Genomic DNA, 25265 nt, shown 5'->3' with positions numbered 1-25265 from the left:
AGCATGTAGGAGGCACTCAATGAACGCTGGCTGGATGAATGAAGGAAAAGACAAATGGAGCGCAGAAATCATTAGACAGGAAGGCCCTGGTATGTGCACAGAGCTGAGTTGTGCAGAGGGATCCAGAGGGATGAGAGGAGGCTGGGAAGAGACCAGACCTGGCTACCGGGGGCAGCAGTTTCCACAAAGGACTCACTCCACCTACTGAGCCCCAAGAGAAGGGGACTTCTCCCTCATATCTGAGTCAGGCAGCCTGGACCCACCTTCGTGGCCCACACACAGCTTGCTGTGTGGCCTGGGGAGTCCCGTGGCCTCTGTGGGCCTCAGAGCGCTCAGCTGGTAGACCACCACACCTGCCTTCTGCCTTGGAGGTGAGCAGTTGGCGGCAGATGCTGACCCTGTGCCCAGCACACAGTATGCGCTCAATACTCATCCCCTCTTCACTGCAAGTGTTTGTAATTTAATCCATCAGGAGAGCATGTTTCTCCCAGGATCTTTCTCTCTTCACATTAGCTGCTGTTGCTGCTGCTGATAAGTCACTTCAGTCATGTCCGACTCTGTGCAACCCCGTAGACGGCAGCCCACCAGGCTCCCCCGTCCCTGGGATTCTCCAGGCAAGAACGTTGGAGTGGGTTGCCATTTTCTTCTCCAATGTGTGAAAGTGAAAAGTGAAAGTGAAGTCGCTCAGTCGTGTCTGACTCTTCGAGATCCTATGGACTGCAGCCCACCAGGCTCCTCCATCCATGGGATTTTCCAGGCAAGAGGACTGGAGTGGGGTGCCATTGCCTTCTCCATCACATTAGCTAGTAGGCTTTAAAAATCCCATTAACACCATATTTTAAAAAGCTGTGTTCTTGGGAGGAGGACGAAAAGGGAAGGCATTCCCCTGTGAATTTGATTTAGTGGGAAATGATGTTTGAGTCAGGAAATTCTTGCTTGGGGTCCAATCCCATGAGCAGTGAAGAAGGCATGATGGGACTGGCCAGTGGAGCGGGACCAGCTCAGGGACGGGCTGCGCAAGCACGCACAGCACCTGCGGTTGCGCTGTTAGCATCGCCCTGTGCATTATCTGTGCCTTTAGGAGTCTCTGTGCAAAAATAGCTCTGAGGTCATAACAGGTTCCTGGGGGGACGCTTCGGGGGCGGGAGACACAGTGGGCGTGCGCCTGTGTCCCTGTGGGGAGGGCTGGGGGACTCTGTGTTTTACCTATGAAGTGCAAACCTCTTCTACCTGCAAGAAGCTGATAGAAAACCAAGGAGGGACCCACATGGAAAGAGAATAAGCGAAGATTTGTTTTTCCACAGCTCGGGCGCGACCATGAGTCAGCAGGCAGATCAGGAGGGGAAGGTTCCAGCTGGAGGTGCTCAAAGCAGCCCTGGCTTCTCTGGGGGAGACTCGTGGGGGCTGGCCTCAGAGCCGGAGGGCACCTCTGGGCTCCTCCCATGCCCCCCAGCACGAGTCAGTTCATGTTGTAGAAAAGGGGCACCTTCTACATACCACGCGGTATGGTGTGACGGCCACTTGGCATCTGCTGTCTGATTTAATCCTCACAACAGCCCCGAGAGGCAGGGGATGCTATGCGCTTTTTTTGTTTGCTTTGTTTATAGATGAGGACACTGAGGCTCAGACAGGTTAGGTCATTTACCCAAGGGAGAACAGGGAGCCAGTGGTGGGGTTCGGGGGATTGCACAGACTGTCTGTGGACAAGTTGACAATATGCAGCAAAGCCCTCAAAATGCGCCTGCTTTTGCCCCTGTTGCCCCACTTTGAGAAACTGAGGAACATAATCAGGCAAGGGCCACCACCTTTCAGCTCTGTGCACATCCTGGGAAGCATTCTTCATCATGGTGAAAAATTAGAGGCTACATTTCAGCCATGAGGAATTTGTGAAATAAATGCTAGCAATGGAATATTATGCAGCCACTAAAAAAATAGATGCATGCTGTTTACCGATGTGGAAAACATTCAGAAATGGCAAGGCCGAGATTTGAATAGTATGTGAAATTCCTGGATTCCAGGATGGGCTCAGCCACTCATCAGCTGTGTGACATTGGGCCATTGGTTAACCCCCTGGGCCTCTGTTTCTTGATTTCGAAGTGGGGATAAATCAAGAATTACATGGCTTTTATAGGCCCATAAGAAGTAGGTGAGTTCAATCTGTGTAAGTATTTAGAATGGTCCTTGGCCCAAGAAAACCACCTGGAAAGCATTAGCTATTAGATCCTTGGTTGGGAAATCTGGGGCCATTATTTTTAAAAATATTTTTTGTCCTTTACTCCCATAATTACATGTGTATTAAGCAGCTTGAAGCTGTCCCACAACTATCTTTAAAAAATTTTTTTATCCTTTAAAAAAATTCTCTTTTCTCTTTTTGCTTCGTCTTTGGTAGTGCCTACTGGTGTCTCCGTGTTCACTAATCTTTTGCCATGGAGCCCATCCAGTGAAATGTCTCAGACATGGTAGTTTTCATCTCTAGAAGTCTGTCTTATATCTTCCAAGTCTCTGTTTAACTTTTTCAACATATGGAATGCGGTTACAATAACTGTTTCAATGTCCTTGTCTGCTCATTCTTACACTCATGTCAGTTCTGGGTCAGCTTTTGTTGACTGACGCCTCTTACTATGGATCATATTCTCCTGCCTCTTTGCTTGCCTGGACATTTGTGATTTGATAGCAGACATGTGAATTTTACCTTGCTGGGAATAGATTATTTTTATATTCCTATGTTCTAGGGTGAAATTATTTAGAAGCCATTTCATCCTTTCGGGGCTTGCTTTTAAGATTTGTTAGCCTGGACTAGCTCTTGCCCGGAAAATCCCATGGACGGAGGAGCCTGGTGGGCTGCAGTCCATGGGGTCGCGAAGAGTCAGACACGACTGAGCGACTTGACGTTCACTTTTCACTTTCATGCATTGGAGAAGGAAATGGCAACCCACTCCAGTGTTCTTGCCTGGAGAATCCCAGGGATTGGGGAGCCTGGTGGGCTCCCGTCTGTGGGGTCGCACAGAGTTGGACATGACTGAAGCGACTTAGCAGCAGCAGCAGCAACAGCAGGCTGGACTAGAGCAGTGCTCAGGAATTAGGACTGGCTGTTCTACTAGTAAGGCAAGATCCTTCTACATATCGTGCAGGCACAATGCTCTGTGCACCGTGTCATTTGCCAGTCTGGGTGGTGAGAACAGGCACTCTTCCTGCCCCAGTATAAATACCCACTGCTCCATCTAATCCTTTTGGATGGTTCTTTCCCCAGCTCAGAGATTAAAAGTTTACCACTTGTGAGTACTGGTCAACTCAGCTGAGTATGCAAGCGAGGCCTTCTGAGTTTCTCTGGATCTCTCTCTTCCTCTGGAGTACCTTCCCATCCAATACTCTCTGCTGGAAACTCTAGCCACCCGGGACACCCAGCGCTCTCAATTTGATCTCTTCAACTCAGGAGACCATCAGGATCTGCGTGGCTCCCACCCCTCCCTCTACCCCAGGCTGTGATCTGGGAACTCTCAAAGCAGTGGGCTTGTCCTTGTCTGTTTTCTGACACCCCAGGATCACTGCTGCCTCACGCCCAGTGTCTTGAGAACTGTTATTTTGTATGTTGTGTCCTGTTTTGTTTGTTTTGGGTGGGAGGGTCAATCCAGATTCTGTTCCTCTATTGTGGGCAGAAGTCCCTGCATTGGCTGGCTGTGATTAACGACAATCATTAACCCCATGCTCTCATGTGTTTTTCAGGCTCAGGATCTTGGGCAGAAAGAGATTCAGAGAGGTTAACTGACTTGCCCAGATCGCACAGCTAATAAGTGGTAGAGCCGGGATTGGCACCAGGCTTGGCTGATCCAAAGCGCCTTCTCTCTACTGCAACTATTGCCTCTGGGCAGACAGCTGGCCTGAACCAGGGTGGCTGAGTAGCAGGAGGGTGGGAGGCCAGGCTTATGCTTCAAGCTTTGGGATTCACGATCACCAGCTTCGTGTTGGGCTGGGACTGAAGGCCAAGCTGAGGCAGCACAAGGCCTTTGCAGGCTCTGGAGCCCAGGCTCACTGTCCCGCCTGCAGGCTCCATCCTCTTGGTGGTGTGGGTGCTGGAGTGGGGCTGCCCAGTATAGGTCACAGGCAGGGGCGAGGGCAGCAGGAGGGGCCATGTGACAGCTACCCTCTCCCTCTCCTGTGGGACAGGACCCCTTCAGGGCCCACATTCATCTGTGTATAGAAGGGTCAGCGGGTTTGCTGCCAAAGAGAGAGTGGAGAAGGGAAGATAAAGTGAATTTCCAAAGACCGATTTTATCTCTTAGCCATGGCCATCCTGCAAAAGTCCCTCAAGTCTAGAAGGCAGGCATGCCTTCCAGCATCAGAGAATCTGCATCTAAAGAAACACCTGGGCAAGGGACCTTACTTCCCTGGCATCAGTTTCCTCCACTGTTAAATGGGAAATGTTTTCATTGTGATTCAAGGGTTAGATACAACTGCTTGTCAGGTATTTGACCTAGGTCTGCCTCAGAGAAATTGCCTAGGAACCAGGAATGAAAGAATTCACTGAATGAATGAATGAATGAATGAACATGTGCAAGCGTATTTGATCACGAAGCCATCCTGCCTACTCACAGCCCCAGGCCTGCAAATCTCAATTCCTCCCAAGAGAGGCCTAGGCTTTCCTAAGCCTGACCCTCCCTCCTGTAAACACCCTCCCATCCTCGCTTCTCAAAACCCATGCAAAAGAGACTGTTCACTAAATCCTCTGACCTCAAATCTGCCCCGGACACCCTACAGCAGGAGCCCAGCAGTGCCAGTCTTTACTTGGACTCAGTGGTTTTGCCAACTTCCCCTCAGGGCTCTGGAGCTGGGGCGCCACTTTCCCTGTCATCACCATAAAATCTTTGTTTTGTTGCAAATGTATGCCATCAGAACTGTGATCCTCATTCTTGCAACTCCCTCTTGTTCCTCTTGGAACAGGTGAATCGGGGTGCCATTTCTCTGACTGAAATAGAATGTTGTACCCATATGCAGAAAATGAAGAAAGGGAAACACAAAAAATAAATAAAACTTTAAAAAGTCCTCCACAGTCTCAGAGAGAGTCCTGTTAACATTTCAGCATATATGTCCAGTCTTGTTTCTGTATTGGAATCAGAAATGTGCAGAATTACAATCTTGATAAATGTGTTTTTAAAAAGGTTTAAGGAAACCATTGTGTTCATTGGGTTCTTAAAACAAGAATACTGAAGTGATTTGCCATTCCCTTCTCCAGTGGCCCTCGTTTTGTCAGGCCCTGACTGGCAGGGAAATGCCCTTCAGTCGCTCCATGTAGCCGGACACCCCGGCTTGTTGGAGGCCAGGAAAGCCTAGTGCTCTGGTTGTCCCCCTGCTGGTCCTCATTTAGAATGTAAACCTTCACCATTTTTTCCTTCCAGTAGTCATGTATGGATGTGAGAGCTGGGCCGTAAAGAAAGCCGAGCACCAAAGAATTGATGCTTTCGAACTGTGGTGTTGGAGAAGACTCTTGAGAGTTCCTTGGACTGCAAGGAGATCAAACCAGTCCATCCTAAAGGAGATCAACCCTGAGTATTTATTGGAAGAACTGATGCTGAAGTGCCAATACTTTGGTCATCTGATGTAAAGAGTCAACTCACTGGAAAAGACCCTGATGCTGGGAAAGATTGAGGGCAAGAGGAGAAGGGGGTGATAGAGGATGAGATGGTTGGATGGCTTCACAGACTCAATGGACATGAGTCTGAGCAAAGGGAATCCTGGCGTGCTGCAGTTCAGGGGGTCACAAAGAGCTGGACACTTAGTGACTGAAAAACAATAAGGAAAGTATGCTGCTAATAAAGTCTCTACAGTGGAAAGAGTTCACAGTGAAGAGTGAACTTCCATCCCTGCCCAGGGCCCCTCTTTACTTTCCTTAGAGATAACATGCATGCTACGTTTTCTTGGAGAGACTTCCAGACAAACTGTGGTGATAGAAGGGTGTATGTGTGTGTGTGTGTGTGTGTGTGTGTGTGTGTGTGTGCATGTGTGTGTGAGCACACATCTGTGTGTCTGATATCAGAATGCACCTAGTGTTCTGTAAATGCTTCTTCACTCAGCCTCCCTCTGGCGTGTGGTCCCATGTCAATCCGTCAATACTTCTCACACACTATTCTATCTGATGGCTGCACTTGTATAGGAACCGATTTCCAATTGTGGGGCATTTCAGTTGTTATCAATTGTAAACCATCTTGACCACCCAGTGTGTCAAACTGGTAAGTGTTAGTCTGTCTAGGGGAGAGAAAGACCCTGATTTGCAGTGCTTGCCCATTTTTGTAGTGTAAATATTCCCATTCCTCTGTGGCTGATTTCAAGCAATTGAAGACCTCAAGTTGGTACGGTCCTCAGAATCCAGTCCTGGCAGCTTCCAGCATGCCAGAGTCCCACTGCTCCCTTTGGGGACCACTTTGGTGCATATTCTGAATTCTTTCCTATGAATAAATTCCCCAGGGTGAAATGGCTGTCAAAGCGTATGCTCAATCCCAAAGCTATGAGTGAGCAATACTGAATTGCCCTCCAGAAAGATGTTATCGATGCGTGCTCTCGCAGCCTAGTGTGAGGGATCCCTGCTCATCTCACCCCGCCCCTCCAACCATGCCTGTTATCATGTCTTTTCATCTTGCCCATCTGATAGAATACTCATAGCTCATTGCTGTTTTCATTTGCATTGTTTTGGGTAAATAATTTTTTTAAGCTTATAGTTAAGTGAAATTTTATTGGGGCAACTTTCAAAACATTTCACAAAGCCTCTGGGGATTATCAGTGTCTGAGAAGCAATTTGGGGACATGGCTTTTGTGCATGGCTTAGTTTATGGATGAGACCAAATAGGAGATCCAGTCACTCACCAAACAGCATCAAAGCCCTGCCCAGAAGGTTCCTTGCTTGCTGTGTTGCTCAACCTCATCCTGTCCCAGTCACTCCTCACCCTCATCCCTCCCCCCTCCTACCTTTGTCTCAGGCAAATATGCCTGGAAATACCACAGCATCCACTCAGCGTGCCATGGGGACGGGTGCCAACTAAGAACTGTGCTCTGGGAAGGTGGATGTAGGCAGTACGAAGTATCTGAGATGCTTTGCAAATAAAAGAGGTGCTTTTATTAGAGAGGTGGAGAGGGAGCTGTGTGGCCTTAGACAAGTTATGTTACCTCTCTGAACTCAGCGCCCTCATCTGCAAAATGGGCTGGGGGGACGAATTGGGAATAGCACAGCCTATGCAAAGCCGTGGTGAGAATTAAATGAGCAAATGCATTTGAAGTGCTTAGCACAGGGTCTGGCATCTAGTAGGTGTGCAACAAACCACAGGCATCATTGTCGTCATCCTTTGATCACACTGTCAGAGTGCTTTGTAAACCATAAAGTAACGTAGTGCCGTTATGACCCTCCGTGTTTCTTCTAGCCCCTCTGCTCTGATCAGGAAGGTCACCATAGACCTCACACGTCCTGCTCCAAAGCCAGTCTTCTCTGGAACAGATGGGACCCCTTTGGATTCTTGGAACCTAGTGCCTTCATTTGACCAAACAGGACTTTTCTTAGAGCAGAGCTCAAGTCTTCCTCAAGGACCTGCCACCAAAACGTCCTTTCTGCCTTTGCTTGGGTGGGGACAAAAGTGTCTTAATGGAGCTCTTGCCTCCTGTCTCCTCCAGCCGATTCGTCCTGCCCAAGATAACTTCATGAGGCTCTCAGGACACAGCCTTTAACCCATCCCTTCATGCATACATCCATCCCTCTATCCCTCCATCCATCCAGCCAACAAATTGATTGTGCATGCCTATTTTCAGCTACAACACAGAATCACAGAAATCCAGTCAGTTGCCAGGGGTCTAATTTCAGGCAAATTTAAACAACAAAAACGAGTTTTACCCTACTCACCTCGCTGGTTTCATCTGCTACCAATCTCCTCTCTCATCCACCGTGTTCCAGCAACACACTCAAGCGACAGCCCCTGGGACACTCTCGGCCGTGTCCCTGCTCAGGGCCTTGGCCCATGCTGTTCCCTCGACCTGGAGGGCTTTAGTCTCTCTTCTTTGCCTGGCCAGTTTCTTCTCATCATTTAGTTTCCTGATTAAATGGTATTTCCTCCAGGGGCATTTGCATTGCCCTGCCTCAGTGGAAATCATGCCCCCTTCATTAAGCTTCATTCACAGACTTTTCCTAATATGTGCAAATGTGTTTTATCTGTGTTTTTACTTGTTTGATGTTTGTCTCTACTGGAAGATTGTAGGTTTATGAGGGTGGGGATCCTTCCTGCTGTGCTTATAGTGGTGAGACTGGAGCTTAGGACTGTGCCTGGCAGCCTACATCCTCAGGATAAATGTGTTGAATGAGTGAGGCAATATTTAGCCAAAGCTCAGTGAGAGAAACAGTATTGAGCAAGAACTGCTTTAAAGACAGATTGTCCACCTTCCTTTCCAAATATTCTCCAGTCTTTCCCGGAGGCAGCCAGATGGCAGCCGGTTGGGAACAGAGACTCTCCATGGGAACCATGCAGACCTGAAATGTGTGTTGGCGGGAAAGTGTAAATGTGTGGAGGGGTGGGATAAAACATGACATTCCTTCTGTGCTTACTGCAAGAATGTTGGTTATTACGCACTGTCCACACGTATGAGAATCCTTGGAAGAAATCCTTCTCTTAAAACCACAAGATGGATTAAAGCTGAGGCTCTGAATTTAGACAGTCTGTATTCCAACCCTTGTTCCACCAAGTGTATGACCGTGGGCAAGCTATGAACTTTTCTTTCCTGTTAGATGATAATAGTGGCTCCCTTGTGAGAAGTAGTAAACACCTAATAGATTCTAGCTATTACTATAATTCTCCTGAGTAATTGGTTTGTTCAAATAGCATGATCGTTGTGATTTATGTCACTGACCGAAATTCCCTTTTCACACTGGCTGCTAGGAAGCTCACCATCAACCTTGTGCCCAATCATAGCAAATTTCTAGAACCTCATGTGCGCTTTCTGTAAATAAGCTTTAGCTGTGCTTCCGTTTATGTCCCAATGCTGTCATTTGCTCCTTCACTCGCTCTGCTATTTATGGGTGAAGATTGCTCTAACTTACGTGTCCTTGGAAGCTGCCTTTAATCCTTCCAGTAAGAGTTCTGTTATCTTGTATGAGAAGTTTCTGCTTGCATGTGGCTACTTTTGTCTCCTTGATGAGATGATTACATTCTAAGCTGAGTGGGTGAGTTGATGAAATCTTAGAAAGGTGAGGAACTCAAAGAAGCCCCTGCCTTAGCCATAACAGAGGAAAATACCCAGGAGATCTCCAACCTCTCAAAGTCCATAAAACTAAAAACAACGCCATGTGGGAAAGGTCAGTCATCAGTGGGCACGCTTCCTGTGCTTCAAGACTGCAGACAGCAATGAAGATGTCTGGGAACAGGAGAGGGCCACTGGGGAAGACTGGCAATCCCAGAACCGCCTCGTTGCTTGGCCAACAGGAGGAGCCAAGGACCATATTGACTCCTGGGAACGGTAAAGAGTCCAGTGGCTAATGGCGCCCTCACAAACTTCTGCATCACCCTCTTCTCTCTGGATACCATGACTCGGATCACGTATTTCACATCTTCTCGTGAAAACGTGGATAGTCCGGCAACTCTGGGCCGAGTCCGATGGGGCCGCCACTGGTGTTCCCTTCTGATGAGCACAGGTCTTTGCGTGCTGTGCTGGACTCTGCTGCCCGGCCTGCCTCACCTACCATGACCTCCGCCTGCCCCCACTGGCATCTGAAGGCGCGCCCTGGCTGACGCTGACGGTGTTGATGCTGGGACGCAGGCAGCCTTCTTGTCTCCTTGGAGGCCCTCTGCCACCCTGCCGACCGCGGCAGGCCCTTGTCCTCTTAGACCCCCTCCGCTTTCCTGTAAGCTGTAGGGCCCTCCACGGCGCCTCCAGCCCCCTCAGACAGCCATCCCCACCCCACTCCATTTGGCCAAATCCTTCCCGTCCTTCATTCTTGAGACGTCTCGTCTCCTCTGGGAGAGCTGCCAGGATCCCCAGGCAACCCTGTTCACACGCCCCCGTGTTGTCCTGATAAGTATTAACCCCTAGTTTAGCCACAGACCCAGAGACCTCACACCTGCTCAGGGCTCAAAACATGCTTGTTGAATGAATGAATGAGTTGGGGAATAAACCACAGCACGAGTGAGTATTCGAAAGCCATCTGCATTCACGTGGGCCCACGGAGCAGAGCCCAGATTAGAATGTGGGATGCAGAGCCCTGTGCTTGCCTACAGCACCCCTCTGGCTGGGACCCTGGACCCCCTGACGTCCTCCTGCCTGCCTCCCAATGCCAGGATTTGCCCGCCGAGCAACCGTCAGCCTGGCCACCCTCCCCAGGCCGGTGCGCAGGGCGGAAAGATGTCACAACGCCACACAGTCACGCAGAGGCCCTTGTACCATCGGCTGCTTTGTTGGGAAGAGAGGCCCCTCCCCCAGCAAGGAGCCTTTCTTCCCCGCTCTCCTCCCCCTCGGCCAGCCCTCTCTGTTTCATCGCTGTTCTGAGGAGCGGGAGGAATGTCATACATGGCGCATCTGCTCCTCAATATCGTGAAGCTGCATTAAAATATGTGCTCTGTGGGCGTCTGGTAGGCTGGGGCCTCTCTCGTTGCTTAATGGGGTGGGGAAAGCTGAGCAGGGAGGAAATGGGAGGGACAGACAGATGAGAGGGAACCCTCAGAGACAGAGACAGAATTCAGAGAGCTGCAGAGCCAAGGAGAGATGAAGGGGGAAACGGAGGCAGAGCAGGAAGCAGACGAGAGAGGAGGCGGGGGAAGACTGTGGGTCTGCGGCCATTGCCACGCTCTCTGATTTTCAGCATTTTTCTAACAGGCCCCGGACAGAGATTTACGAGGGTTTATCTTACACATCTGCAGCACGAGGCTGACAAGATACACATTGCGTTTGTTTTCGGGAGCAGCCCTGAACTGCTCATGGAAACCCAGACGGGCCAGGGCCCCGCGGCTGCTGCCCGCCCATCCTGGTCCCCTCTGAGATGCTGGCAGCTGGCAGCACCGAGTGCCCTTCAGAGTTCATGGGTTCGAGTCACGGAGTCTGGGAAAGGGCCCTCGGGTGGGCTGTTGCAGCGGGTGGGGTGCAGCCTGACCTGCGGAGAAGGGGGGCGCCAGGACGAAGGATGCCTGGAGAGATGGGGAGGAGGGGAAGACAGTGGGGGAGCAGCCAGCGGCTCTGGGCGGGAGTGTTTTGTGAGTACAGATTGTACGTTCAGCCTTTATCTCTACCCATGAGGTGAGAGTCGTCAGTCCCCCATTTCACAGACAGAGGAATGGAAGCTCAGAGAGGGAAGGGGCCTGTCTAAGGGCACACAGCTGGGGGCCCTGTGAGAGTGCGGATGGGTCCTTGACAACTGGCCTTTCCCCGGGTCCCTCTCTCAGCAACTCCCGTTTCCATTTAGGGATCTGCGTGTTGGAGGATGCTGACTCCCCTCTGGGTCTGGGAAGAGCCTGTGATCCAGGCTAGGCAGAGGAAACCATGCTTCCCGCTGGCCTCAGTGGCTGTGGCAGCGGGCAGGAGGCAGGGCTGTAAGGATCCTGGTGCCTGGCCAAGGGGCTTGGGCCAGGTCCTAAGGGGGCGAAGACATCTCTCAGGAGGATCCTGAGCAGAGCTTGGAGAGGATCCAGGGGAGGAGGTAGGGGAGGGGTCAGACCAGGGCATGCGTGACAAAGGCAAATTTCAAATATCAGTAAATCCAGCTACTCACATGGCATCTCAAACCAGGAGGGACTGATTAAATAACAACCCCACATATAAAGGCCTTAGAGAACACATAGTCTGGTTGCTCACCCATTTTACAGATGGGGAAACTGAGAGACTATTTCATTCCGTACTCTATGTTCAGAATTGTCTTAAAGTAAGTAGCTCATCAATAATAGGGGGGTGGGGGGTATCTTAACAGTTACCTACACACCACCCTGTACCCTCTCTCCATCCTAGTTTTTACTCAACAATCCCCTCAGCTTCCCACATCCTCCACCCTCTGCGGAAGGCTGACACTCATCCCAGCCCCTGGCCATAGTAACTGATTTGGAGGAAGAGTGACCCAAACACATAATCACAGTCAATCTCCAAAGTCTTGTTTAGAATGCTGGGACAGAATGCTCTTGCTGACTTTCTGGATTTGTGGGAGGATGCATGAAGAGTTCTCTTTTGACAGATGTTAGAAATCATCCGGCCACCAGGAGAGAAATCAGCCTAAGAATGAAGCTCATTGAGACATGAGGGAAGGTGGAGCTGAGAGAACAGCTGGGAAATGGAGCTGGCGCCCTGATCGAGCCTCACCTGAAGCTCATATACCTCATTTCCCAGCTATATGAACCAAGAAATCTCTTCTCTTATCTGCATTAGCTTGAGTTGAGGTTTTTTCACTTGTATAATATCTTGAGTGATGCATGTAGTACAGGAAGGTCAGGCCGCAGACCACAGATTTAAGTTTGAGACCTAGCTCCAGGTGTGGGATCTTGGATGGGTCACTTCCCTCTCTGAGCTTCACCTGTTTCCTCACTTGTAAGACGATGATGCCAAACCCTGATGGACTGGGCTGTTGATGGAGACTAGCCTGTTGGGCTCCTCTAATATAGATGGCACCAAATAAATCTCCAGAATTGCACGTCTGAGACCTTGCCCTTGGCTTATAAGAGGAGCCTCCTGAAATCCTCTCCCATCGTCCATGGTGCAGCAGCTTCTTGGAGCTGGGGAGGGGAGGGACTCTGGTTTTGGTCCCAAGGGGCCACTCAGGAGCCTTGGTAGGGCACCCCAGCTGGCTTTCAGGAAGCCAGGTGGCCAAAAATTAGTTACTTTGCTAGGTTTTTAATGGGAAATTGATTCCAGGCCCAGGGAGAAGGACTTCTTGCCCCATCCTCCTGGAACCTCAGGAGCATCCACATGGGCCCTCGCTACCCCAAGGCCTGCTTCCCAAGGAAGGCCAGGCCAACCCAAGGTGACTGAATGCAGGGTGGGTCTTTGTTTTCATCATGAAAGCAACACAGGTGGTGAAAGCTGTACACCCTGCACTTGGTATTGGAAAGTAGAGCTCCCTCTGTGTCCAGCACCAGTGTGTCTCCCCAGAGCATCCCGAGAATATGGTGTGGGCAACCCGTGCTTAGATGCTCAGTCATGTCTGACTCTGTGACCCCATGGACTATAGCCCGCCAGGCTCCTCTGTCCATGAGATTCTCCAGGCAAGAATGCTAGAGTGGGTTGTCATTCCCTTCTCCAGGGAATCTTCCCGACTCAGGGATCAAACCTGGGTCTCCTGCATTGCAGGTGGATTGTTTACCATCTGAGCCATGAAGGAAGCCCCATACATACTCATGTATGTCCTTTTTCTCATACATGTAGAATCAGACTATACCCGATCTCCCACAACTTGAGTTTTCAAAGAGCTTTATTAAAGTAGAATCCACATACCATAAAATTCACCCATTTAATGTACAGCTCAATGGCTTTTAGTAAATTCACAATTTATGTAACCATTCAGTTCAGTTCAGTCGCTCAGTCGTGTCCGACTCTTTGCGACCCCATGAATCGCAGCACGCCAGGCCTCCCTGTCCATCACCATCTCCTGGAGTTCACTCAGACTCACGTCCATTGAGTCCGTGATGCCATCCAGCCACCTCATCCTCGGTCGTCCCCTTCTCCTCCTGCCCCCAATCCCTCCCAGCATCAGAGTCTTTTCCAATGAGTCAACTCTTCGCATGAGGTGGCCAAAGTACTGGAGCTTCAGCTTTAGCATCATTCCTTCCAACCATAACCAGTTTTAGAATATTTTGTGTACTCCAAAAAAGCCACACACTCCTTAGCCATCACCCTCCAATCCCTTTATATTCTCACCCCTAGGCAAACACTAACCTACTTCTTGGACATTGCCTATTCTGGACATGTCATGTAAATGGAGTCATAGAGTACATGATCTTTCAGGACTGGTTTCTTTCTCTTAGCATGGTGTTTTAAAGGTTCCTCCACATGGTAACATGTGTCGGTACTTCTTTTTACGGCTGACTAATATCCCACTGTATGGATAGACCACATTTTACGTGTCCTCTCCTCCCGTGGTGGCCATTGGGTTCTTTCTACGTTTTGGGGTCTACGAATAAAGCTGCTATATCATTCATGTACAAGTTTTGGTCTGGACATATCCTTGCATTTCTCCTGGACAAATGCCTAGGACTGAAAGTGCTGGGTCACGTGGTGTGTCTCGGTTTCACCATCTGAGGCAGTGCCAGATGGTTTTCCACCCCAGCTGTGTCACTGTACACTCCCACCACCGAGGTATGAGGGTGCCCATGTCTCCACTTCCTCACCAGCACTGGTCCCTGTGTGTCTCTCTGGTTCTAGCCATCCTCGTGGGTGTGGCGTGGGTCTGGTTAGCAATCGGGATTCTCTTTTAGCTTGGAGTTGGCATAGACCCATGTCAACATTTCCAGTGCTCATACAGCATTCCTCTATAAGATGCAGCCTGTTTAATCACTCTCCTATTGATGAACCCTGGGATTATTTCCTGCAGTGAACACCTCCAGGGCAAAGGGGTCCTGGGCAGATTCTTCCCCTGTAGGTGTTTAGAGGAGGGTGTTTAGAGGAGACCTTCTAGACCCTGGCTGGTACTGCCTACAAAGGGAGTACCTGCTGCCCAGTTATAGCCTAGGCTCTGCACCTGAAATGCTGTGTGACCTTAGGGCACTCACAGAACTTCTCTGGGCCTTCTTTGCCTCATCTGTAAAAAGCAAGCCGTAAACTAAGTTCCCTAACACCTTGCTCTCCTATCCAACCCCTTCCTTACTCTGATAATCACCAGCCTCTTGGCAGGTGCGCTGAAAGCATTTTTCCTTGCCATCTCTACCACAGACCTTCTGCTGTGATTTCACGGCCTCATTTGCCTTTCCTGGAACAATTAAAACAGAGACTCAGCTGGGTTTGTGGTCTGACTAGAGGTTCAGAGAGGGTTACTGACCAGTCCATGGCCTCTCTCAGGTGTGTGGACTCTTGTGCCCATTTTACAGAGAGGAAAGCAGAGGCCTAGAGAAGTGCAGTGGCCACCCCATGGCCACAGAGAGGGCCAGGGCTGGTAGCAGGGCTTTGAATCTGGGCTGAGGACGCTTTCTCGGCAACGGTGCCCGTGCTCTTGTACTCCAGCCTGCTCACACCACAGGGGACAGCTTTACACTCGGCCACTCTAAAAATGGTGAAAGTGAAAGGTCAGCCAGGCCACGCACAGGGAGGGGACAGGACGGTGAGCGGGGGCTGGGGGCCCTGGGGAGTGATGCGCCACGGGCCTTTGAAATGAAGTTGAAAAGAAGACCTATAAATAGAAAAACAAACCCAGGTAAAACAACGGCTGTCCTGCTTTTTCCTTTTTTCATACTTTCTGTCACTCCCAAAAACCAGCTGGTGATGGGTGCTGCCAGCTTTGGAAACCCCTTACTCCTCCTGGAGCCTGGTCCCCTGCCTCCCCTTAGACTCAGCCTGAGAGGATGGACATCCCCAGCGGGTCCCAGGTCCACTCAGCGGTGGCTCTTTGGGGGCCCCTCCCTGGATACCTCTGCGCATATGGCTGAGTGCAGATGGGAGGCAAGGATGAAGGCACAGATTTTCTCTAAGCTTCCTTGCCAGTGAGATCTTCCCTGGTCACTCCAGGTGGAATTGCCACACCGCCCCCTGCTAAGTGACCCTCGCCCCAGCCCGCTCTCTTTCCTCCATAGCACCTTCCGCACCTCATGGACCTCAAAGACCTTCTCTATTTGTCTTCGCCTTTCTCCCACACGAGTCCCGATGCTCCCTGAGGGCAGTGATCTGGGTCTATTTCACCCATGCATGGCCCAGCCCAGGCTTGATCCAGAGGAGGTCACCTCCTCTCCCATCGCACTCGCTTCCTCACTAATCTCCCTCCCTCCAGTCCACCCTTGGCATCCTCTCTGTGGCCAGAGTGCTCTTGGTAAGATGCAAATCTGACTTTGTCAGTCCTCAAATCAAAGCCTTTCTCCCTGCTCAACAGGAAGCCCAGGTTCTTTAGCGTCTTTGCAGAACCCTCCCTGATCTGCCCTGCAGAGCCCTGTCCCCTACCCCATAGCTGCCACTAGACTCAAGTCACTCCTGGCATTTATGCCGTATTTCATCCCACTGCCAAACCTTTGCCCCTCCTGGGGTATCTGACTTCTACTCATCCTCAAGTCCAGACTTCTGCTCCAGAAAGCCTTCTTTGACCCAAGGCTCAGCAAATGCCTCATGGGCTCCAGAAGCAAACAACCTGTTCATCTCCCCAGGTCTAGCTGTGAGTACTGACAGCAAGCAAGAACCGTACATTTTCTGCCTCTTCCTGAAGCAACTGACCGAGCTTGTGCCTGGCATGTTAAAGGGGCTCAGGTCATCTATATTGATCTGTATTAAGATGAAATAAACTAATTGAACCAAATAAATCCAAACAAAGTGACCTAACTGGCAATTCAAGATAAAGCATTAGAAAGCAATTTTTAATTCTCATTTTTGATCCATATACATCTATGACTCTCATTTGCAGATGGGGAAACTGAGACCCAGAGACAGTAAATGTCAGAGTTCGGATGACATCCTCAAACTTAATTCTTCCAGTACAGGACATTTTTCTTTCTTTTTTGAGACTGTGGCTACAAGGGCTTACTGCTCCAACAAACCTTCTGGTCTGGAAAAGACCCTGAGGCAGCACAGGGGAGAAGAAGCTCAGAGAGGTCAAGTGACTAACCCAACATCACACAGCTAGGAGGTAGCTGAGCTAGGAAGAAATTTGAGATCCATTTGACTCCAGAGCTCCTCCATAGGCTGTGAAATAATGCTCATATCAGGGGGTAGGAAGTGGACCTAAATAGTATTATTCTGAGAGTCTGCCTTCAGTCCGCGTTTCTTAGCCGTATCTTGGCTATGAGGAATGATGCTGCAATGAACGTGAGTGCAGATATCTCTTCAAAGTCCTAATTTAGCTTCCTTTGGATGTATACCCAGAAATGGGCTGGCTGGATCATATGGTGGTTCTATTTTTAATTTTTCAAAGAAGCTCCATACTATTTTCCATAAAGGATGCATCAATTAACATTCTCACCAACAGTGCAGAAGGCTTGTCTTTTCACTCCACCCTCACCGATCTGTTCTCTCTTGTCTTTTTCATGATGGCCATCCTAACAGATGTGAACTGATATCTCACTGTGATTTCGATTTGTATTTCTTTGATGGTTAGTGATGTTGAGCACCTTTTCATATATACCTGTTGGCCCATTTGTATGTCTTCTTTGGGAAAATGTCTATTCAGTTTCTATGCAGATTTTTAAATCTAGGCTAATTTTTTTTTTTTTTCTTAATGAGTTGTATGAGTTCCCTGTACATTTTAGGTGTTAATCTCTCATTGGACACACAATTTGCAAATATTTTATCTCATTCTATAGGCTGCATTTTCAGTCTGTTGATGATTGCTAGGGCCTATGCTTTTGGTGTGATTTCTAAAAAATCATTGACAGACCAATGTCAAGAAACTGTTCCCTATGTTATCTAGTATTTTTATGATTCTGGTCCATACGTCTAAGTCTTTAGTCCACTTTGAGTGGATTTTTGTCTATGGTGTGAGTTAAAGGTTCAAATTCATTCTTCTACATGTGGATATCTGTTTCCAACACCATTTATTGAAAAGACTGTCTTTTCACAATTGTATGTTCTTTGCACCTTTATCAAAAGTCAGTTGACCATAGAGGCATTGATTTATTTCTAGGATTCTGTTCTATTAAGACTAGTGTGTCTGTTTTTATGCCCATTACTATACTGGTTTGATTATTGTATCCTGTTGGAAAGGCTGATCAAAAGGACAAAAGATACCAATTGCTGGAAAGGATGTGGAGAAAAGATAATCCTTATGGACTGTTGGTGGAAATGTAAATTGATACAGTCATTAGGAAAAAAGTCTGGAAGTTCCCTAAAAAAATTTAAAATAGAAAACCCTTATGATTCAGCAATTCCACTTCTGGATATTTAACTGGAGGATATAAAATCAGTATCTCAAAGAAATATCTACACTCCCATATTCATTACAGCTTTATTCGTAATAGCCAAGAAATGTGAACAACATAGCTGTCCATTGATGGATGAATGAATAAAGAAAACATGGTATATATTCACACAGTGGAATGCTATTCAGCCTTTCAAAAGAAGAAAGTCTTGCCATTTGCAACAATATGGACGGACCTGAAGGATGTAATGCTGAGTGAAAGGACCCTAACACATCAGGACAGCTACTGCCTGACCTCATCTATGTGTGGGATCTAAAGTAGACGACTCGGAAGCGGAGAGCAGAATGGCAGTCGCCAGGGCTGTGGGGAGGGCCGAGGGGGAAGTGGAAAGCGTGCAAGACGGGTGCACCCTGGGGATCCGACCCACAGCACGGCAACTGAGACTGACAACGTCGTGTACTTGAAAGTCGCTAAAAGACTAGATTTTAAGCGTTCTCGCCACACAAAAGAGTCAACTATGGGAGGTGATGGGTATGGTAATTAGCTTGACTGTGAAAATTTTTTTCACAATGTATGTATATCAAGACACTGAGCTAGCTGTACACCTTAAATGTACACAATTTTTATTTGCCGATTACACCTCAGTAAAGATGGAGGGGGAGAAACCTCCAAAGACCACACCTCTGAATAAGCCACCACACTTCAAGGACATACACGTACAAAGTAGTCATGGTATACAGTAGATTCGCACCATCCATAGTACTCCAGCACCAAGAAGACACCGAAAGGCTGAATTAGCAAATACTGGAAGATTGTTATTGGGGAAATGCAGGGTGAGGGGTCTGCAAGCCTCTGGTCACAGCATTTGATCGATCGATCCGTGTGTAATCTTGTCTTATGTGTGTTTCTGTTTAAAGACATCTTATTTAATATATATCACTGATTTATTGACATTGAACTCACAGCCAGTGTTGCTGTACCTCATGTCCGAAGGAAGTCTATCTAATACATGTATTTCCTCTGCAAGGCACAGCCCAGCCTTCTTGAGCTTAGCATCACCTTGGCACCAGCCTCGGGGACCACGTTAAACAGCAGAATCGCCAACAGGAAACACAATGCGGAAACGTGGCACTACACAGGTCACAGACAGGACACTTGTTCACACTCGCGTGAGAGCTGAAACAAGAAAGTAACATCTCGCCCCATTTGACCTCAGCTGGGGACGTCCATGTAGGGCGACTCACATTTGTTTTGCTTCTCTGCGCGTGTCCACCAATGACCGCGAAAGTGTCGCAAGTATTGGTTTTGAGATTGCAAATAAATTTTAGCAAGTAGGCAAAATATGGAATTTTTGAATAATGAGCATCAGCTTGGTGTCAAAAAGAAGCTGATGGCAACATTGTGATAACATAACCACCGGACATGGCCTAAGGCTAATTAGGATGGGTTGGTGAGGCCAAAGTTTCTCAGACCTTGGAACTGTTATTGACATTTGGGGCCAGATCATTCTTTGTTATAAGGAGTAGGAGTCTGTGTGTTGTAGGATGCTTAGCAACATCCCAGGCCTCTCTCCAGAAGTTGCCAGTAGCACCCCACTCTCTCCAAGTTGTGAACTCCAAAAATGTCCCCAGCCATTGCCAAATGAGAATCGCTGGGTTAGAAAAGCTGAGAGACGGCCACACAATGGAACGCTGTGTGGCTGTTAAAAAGGAGGGTTTACATGATGACTTGGAAAGATTTCCACAACATTTCTAAGGAGAAAGAAAGGTGACGAAACCGGATGTGTGCTAAAAATCCCGTTTTTACTCATGTAAAGAAAAGAGGAAATGAGAGCGAGAAGGTAGACACTTCTCATGTTCCAGGTTTTGCAGCAAAGCAAAGTCTTGAACCTGAACTTCAGGGTCTCCTGGGGACACAGATTTGAGAGCCACAACACTTGCTGCCCTGCACTCAGACCCTTGCCAGGATGGTGTGGGATCTGAAGTCAAGCCTTGCTTCTGTGTGGCTCTCCTGGCAACGGTCACCAGCTCCTTGCCTGGTACGCAGGCTCACTCTGACCTTGGCCTGCTCCCCATCTGTACCCCAAGCTTTCAACCTGCTCTCTACTGTATACCCTTGGTCAGTCGTTCCCACTTAGCTGGGACCCTGGCCTCTCTGCTCAGTTGTAACCAGCACCTTTCCCTGGGAACAGGATCGATCCCTATTATCAGCCCCGCGTGTGCATGCGTGCATGCCAAGTTGCTTCAGTCGTGTCTGACTCTTTGCGACCCTGTGCACTGTAGCTTGCCAGGGTCCTCTGTCCTTGGGATTCTCCAGCAAGAATACTGGAGTGGGTTGCCATGCCCTCCTCCAGGGGTCTTCCCGACCCAGGGATTGAACCCAGGTCTCTTAATGTCTCCTGCACTGGCAGGCGGGTTCTTTATCACTAGCGCCACCTGGGAAGCCCTTGCCAGCTGCTCGACAGGCCAAAAGCCCTGCTACCATGCCATGCTCCCTCCGCTCCCCAGTTGAGCCTTGCCTCCTATCTGCATGCTTTGGTTTATCTACCATTCCCCAGCAGAGCTGAGCTCCTCTTCATCGTTTTCTGGGGTTGTATACAAATCGATGCAGCCACACCCCCATCTGTCCTCTCCAGTTTCAACAGCCTCCAACAGTCCCCTCAGGCATGACGGGCTCTAGAACTAGATAAGCCTAGACTCGTCCTCTCCTGGGCCTTTATGACCTGCATGGTTTGAGCAAGTTACTGTCCTTTCCTGAGCCTCACCTTCCTCATCTGTAAAGAGGGTTCCTCTCAAAGCTGCAGGGAAGATTAGCTGAGATAACGTGTGTAAAGCACAGAGCAGGTCTTCAATCAGTGGGAGCTGACAGGGCTTCCGTTTGGGGTGATGGAAAGTTCTGGAACTAGATAGTGGTGATGGTGGCACAACATCGTGCGTAGATGAATGGCCCAGAACTGCACTCCCTACGATAATTCAGTGGCAATTTTTACATTCTGTGTATGTTGTCATCGTCAGTCACTCAACACTGGCTCCCTTCCCCGTCCTCTTACAGAGTTCTCTATATCCTGGCCCTTCCAGGTTTAATCTTTGGATGTCTCTGGCTCCTCTGCCACCTCCAGATGCTCCTTAGAAAACTGCCCTGACCTTGAAGCTGACTAAGACATCCTGTTTTTCCCTCTTCCTGGAAGGCCCCGGCGCCCCCCACCCCCCCGCGAGCCCTTCCACAGGGCGGTCAGGCGAGGGGAAGGACCGGAGGAGACACAGCTGACCCGTCCTCTAAGCCCTGTGACTGCCGCTGGCAGGCTGGGAGGAGAGGACCCCACCCAGCCCAGGAGTTTGGAGCCAACCCTCTCTCTCTCAGGGCGGTGACTGTTGGCAGCTGAGGGTCCCTCTTGGGGTCTGTGGCTAAGCCTGGCCTGGGGAGCCCCCCACTGACTCTGCCCCTGAGTCTCCTCTGTCCACCAGCAACCTGTCTAAACCAAGTTCACACTCAGCATCTCCTTCCCCCAGCTGCCTCTTCCTTTCTCCCAGCTTCCGGTACCCAAGAGCGGCCCTGTCCGCTCAGCTGCCCAAGCCAGAAGTTCAGACCTCACTCCAGATACCCAAGCTCCTGGAATTCTCAGCCCACACTTCCAAGGCCTGAGGCCGTCCTCCTGGGCGTGGACTGTACATGGCGTGCAGGGGCATGTCTAGACCTGAGGGGTGATGAGGGCGGCCATTTGAGGCAGGAGGAGGACACTGCTTAGAATTTGGAAGTGCAGGCTAAATCCGCGACACGGTGAGTGGGGAGCAGAGGGCAAGGTGCAGAGAGAAGAGGGGCAGGCCATGGGCGGCAGCGTGTATGAAAGACGAGGGTGGGCCTGTCTCCATCACCCCTGGGTCTTCCCTCCATTCCCAGCTGCCCAACCTTCCAGAGCAGGAGGCAGGGCCTGGTCTCCATCTCCTAGCTTCTGAAGGGTGGCTTCATGTCACTTCTTAAGTGTTTAATCCTGTGTTTTCAGTACCTCCATCATACCACTTATCTCTGCCTTCCTGTGGCAAGGAGCCAGGCTTCCCACCAGGGAGGCTGAGGCTTTGCCTGATGCTACCTGGGAGGTCCTCTGCCAAGAAAAAAGAGGGCAGTAGATGCCCCCCTAGGCAGCTCCCTGGGGCTGAACTGGACCTGGCATGGCCCACGTTGCAGCTTTCCCCAAAGTCTGAGGAAGCAGCTGTCAACCTTCTGGGCCTGACTGTTCCCCACGCCCATTTCTCCTCGTACAGCTGGTCAATTTGTCCCACTTCTCCCTAGTCTCTCTGCCCCAGCTGTCCTCCTCCTACAGCCAAAATGAACTCTCCAAAGCACAGGCTGTCTCCCTGCCGACACGTTTTCAGGGACTCCCTCTTGCTCTCTGGATAATGCCCAGACTTCTCACAGGATATAGCCCTAGCTGGCCTCGCCTGGCCACACCCTGCCTTGAACAAACACATGAGCAAACAGAAGTTCTCCCGCCAGGTCGAGCCAGCCAGTGCTCTGGGGCGCTGGCAGCTGCCATAACCTCCACCTGTTCTTTCTCCTTCATGCCTGACGGCTCGTGCGTGGCCGTCAAGACCTGTGACGTAACCCTTAATAGTACCCTGACGTAATATCTCAGAGGCATCTCAGTTAAAGGAGGCAGTCACCCGTTAGTCTGCTAATACTAGGTGGGCCTGGGTACAAATCCCAAGCGTACTGATTTTTGGTTTGTGACTTGGGGCCGGGTACTTAACATCTCTGAATCTATTTCCTTATATGTAGAATGGGACCAAAATACTACCCTTACAGGGTGATCATGAAATTTACTATGATCATGTTTAATTTAACATGAGATATGTATGGACTCACGATGGTGTGATCACTCATCTAGAGCCAGATATCGTGAATGTGAAGTCAAGTGGGCCTTAGAAAGCATCACTACGAACAAAGCTAGTGGAGGTGATGGAATTCCAGTTGAGCTCTTTCAAATCCTGAAAGATGATGCTGTGAAAGTGCTGCACTCAATATGCCAGCAAATTTGGAAAACTCAGCAGTGGCCACAGGACTGGAAAAGGTCAGTTTTCATTTCAATCCCAAAGAAAGGCAATGCCAAAGAATGCTCAAACTACTGCACAATTGCACTCATCTCACATGCTAGTAAAGTAATGCTCAAATTCTCCAAGCCAGGCTTCAGCAATACATGAACCATGAACTTCCAGATGTTCAAGCTGGTTTTAGAAAAGGCAGAGGATCCAGAGATCAAATTGCCAACATCTGCTGGATCATGGAAAAAGCAAGAGAGTTCCAGAAAAGCATCTATTTCTGCTTTATTGACTATACCAAAGCCTTTGACTGTGGATCACAATAAACTGTGGAAAATTCTGAGAGAGAGGGGAATACCAGACCACCTGACCTGCCTCTTGAGAAATCTGTCTGCAGGTCAGGAAGCAACAGTTAGAACTGGACATGGAACAACAGACTGGTTCCAAATAGGAACGTCAAAGCTGTATATTGTCACCCTGCTTATTTCACTTCTATGCAGAGTACATCATGAGAAATGCTGGACTGGAAGAAACACAAGCTGGAATCAAGATTGCTGGGAGAAATATCAATCACCTCAGATATGCAGATGACACTACCTTTATGGCAGAAAGTGAAGAGGAACTAAAAAGCCTCTGATGAAAGTGAAAGAGGAGAGTGAAAATGTTGGCTTAAAGCTCAACTTTCAGAAAACGAAGATCATGGCATCCGGTCCCATCACTTCATGGGAAATAGATGGGGAAACAGTGGAAACAGTGTCAGACTTTATTTTTGCGGGCTCCAAAATCACTGCAGATGGTGATTGCAGCCATGAAATTAAAAGACACTTACTCCTTGGGAGAAAAGTTATGACCAACCTAGACAGCATATTCAAAAGCAAAGACATTACTTTGCCGACTAAGGTCCGTCTAGTCAAGGCTATGGTTTATCGAGTAGTCATGTATGGATGTCAGAGTTGGACTGTGAAGTAGGTTGAGCGCTGAAGAATTGATGCTTTTGAACTGTGGTGTTGGAGAAGACTCTTGAGAGTCCCTTGGACTGCAAGGAGATCCAACCAGTCCATCCTAAAGGAGATCAGCCCTGGGATTTCTTTGGAAGGAATGATGCTAACGCTGAAACTCCAGTACTTTGGCCACCTCATGCGAAGAGTTGACTCATTGGAAAAGACTTTGATGCTGGGAGGGATTGGGGGCAGGAGGAGAAGGGGACGACAGAGGATGAGATGGCTGGATGGCATCACTGACTCGATGGACGTGAGTCTGAGTGAACTGTGGGAGTTGGTGATGGATAGGGAGGCCTGGCGTGCTGTGATTCTTGGGGTCGCAAAGAGTTGGACACGACTGAGCAACTGAACTGAACTGAACTGATGTATGGACTTGATCCTGCCATTGTAATGGCCCCCAAAGCTATAGCTATGACCATACTATTACTATGTTCTGCATCCAGAAGGAGACGTGGGTATTAGATTCCCAGATGTAATAGGGAAGATCTAACCCAGGGCATGAAATACGGCGATTAGAATAGGCACTGTGTAACATCAGGTGAAATAAACAAATCCCAACGGTGAGCACAGCATAACTGAATCTTTCCAAAAACAATAACGTATTTTTGATTGAGGGAAGAGCATCCCAAGATGTTGGAGATTCTGCAAGAAGCAAATTTTAAAGATTTTATTCATTTATTTATTATTCATCTTATTTTCTGTATTTTTTCCTATTATGAGTGCTGTGGGTTGAAAGGTGTCCCCCTACAAGATATGTTAAAGTCTTAACCCTGGGTACCTATGGATGTGATCTTCTTTGGAAACGATTATCTTTTCAGATATAATCGGGTAAGATGAAGTTAAAACGGATTTATGTGAGCCCTAATCCAATATGACTGGTGTCCCCAATAAGAAGAGAAAAGACACAGAGCCTCACACAGGGAGAAAGTCATGTGACTGTGGAGGCAGATGGGAGCGATCCAGAGGCGAGTCAAGGAACACCAAGGGTTGCCAGCAACGCCAGCAGCTCGGAGAAAAACAAGGCAGAATCTCTACCACGGCCTTCAGAGAGAGCACAGCCCTTCCAACACCTTGATTTCAGACTTGTAGCTTCAGGATCTGCGAGGGAATGAACTCTTGTTGTTTGAAGCCACTCAGTTATGGCAATTTGTTACGGCAGCTCTTAGACTTGTCTGACTTATGTACTAGAAAGGGCTGAGAGTTTAGAAAAAGAGAGGAGGAGGAGAGGGCAGGAGAGAGGGCAGAAG

This window comes from Budorcas taxicolor, chromosome 20 (assembly GCF_023091745.1).
Source record: "Budorcas taxicolor isolate Tak-1 chromosome 20, Takin1.1, whole genome shotgun sequence".
NCBI lineage: Eukaryota > Metazoa > Chordata > Mammalia > Artiodactyla > Bovidae > Budorcas > Budorcas taxicolor.
This window is presented reverse-complemented; position numbering follows the sequence as displayed.